Consider the following 1,714-nt stretch of genomic DNA (forward strand, 5'->3'; position numbering starts at 1 on the left):
TCATCCAAGGACTATAAATAATAAAACCTAAATCAGAAGAAAGGAATAGTATCAGAACTTAAATGGTAAACCATCCGTTTGCAGAAGGCTATGCAGGACAGTGCAAGCCCCAGATTCATTTGCAGGAGTCCCACATGGGTTACGTCTCTGGTGGATGTCCTCTAATCATATAGCCTTGATGGCCTACAGAAAGCATTGTAAAGTCAATTATGGCAAATGTAGTTAGGTTAAAATGTAATACTTTATCATTTGATCTCCCCTTTGACTAATTCCCCCCACACACACACACCATCATTTTATTTACAGCTCTTATAACAAACAGTCCATACATCAATTCCTTTCAACTCATTTTCAAGTTGTTTCAGTTTTAAATATTTTCTGCTTTCTCTTTGATCAAGGATGTTTTGTGTAGTCCTTGTCGTTGGGTTTTTGTTTGCTTGCTTTTTATTTTATTTTATCTTTGCTTTGTATTATTTTTTATGATTGTGTTTTGTTCTATATGATTTTCTGAATATGTATAGGTAGATCTATAGAGACAGCAACTGGCTAGGAGCATGGCAGGGGAGGATGGGAGAAAGTGGAGTGCTAACAGCAATGTATATGAGGGAAAATGTATGGAAATTGATTGTGGTGGTGACTGCACACATCTTAATAGGATTGAATGATTAAATTGTATGAATTAAAGTTTAAGCCAATAAAACATTTTTAAAGTAAAAAAACCCACTAAATATATTATGTTGATCTGAACTAACATAAACTCAATCAAATGTGCAATTTCCATGCATACTTGTTATTGTTTCTCCACTTTAAGCCAATTTACCTCGGCTTTGCTACAGCAGACATAAACTAATTTTACTTTATATTGGGAGTGTTTGAGCTTTCACGCATAACCGATGGATTTATGAAGGTCATGTGCTTTTATCCAGAGGGGAATTTGGCTTATCAAAGCCAATTACTGTACAAGCATTGCATTTGCGTGTCAGTTAAACTCTCTGCTTATGTCAATTCTGAATGATACTCTGGGAAGGGAAGTTTCCTGGCAGGCTCCCGAGAAAGCTTCTGGCTTTTATATTGTGTGCCAGTTCCTGCTCCTCATCTGCCTGCCTCCTGAACTTCATCCTTGGGGGCATGCTGCCCTCCAGAACTTGATATTGCAAAGAGGACATACCTTATAGATATGTCTATCAGTCTATCGTGTGGCTTCAATTCCAGGACTGAAGAATGTCTTAGAGGTTCCACCAGGCCTTATCAGACCACTAAGCCTGGTCTTTTTTATGAGTTTGAGTTTTGTTCTACATTTTCCCCCCACTCTATCCAGGACCTTCTATTGTAATCTCTTTCATCAAGGACAACATTAAGCTACTTTTTAAATTTTTGTTCCCTGACTCAAAAGCAAATCCAAATGCATTTAATTCAATAGATTTTAAATTTGAAAATTTGCATCAGTTATCAGGCATCAAAGAACAAAAAATCATATCATTGGGTGCTCACCTCCATGATACGATAGCTGAAGACAACTGGGTGCATAAGCAAACGAGGCGAAGAAAGCTGATGGAACCCGGCTATCAAAAGGTTTAGCATCTGGGGTCTTAAAGGCTTGAAGGCAAACAAGCAGCCATCTAACTCAGAAGCAACAAAGCCCACATGGAAGAAGCAAACCAGCCTGTGTGATCACAAGGGTGTCGAAGGGATCAGGTATAAGGCATCATCAGAA

The sequence above is a fragment of the Echinops telfairi genome, unplaced genomic scaffold (assembly GCF_000313985.2).
Source record: "Echinops telfairi isolate 266 unplaced genomic scaffold, ASM31398v2 ScPeMD7_40;HRSCAF=151, whole genome shotgun sequence".
Classification (NCBI taxonomy): domain Eukaryota; kingdom Metazoa; phylum Chordata; class Mammalia; order Afrosoricida; family Tenrecidae; genus Echinops; species Echinops telfairi.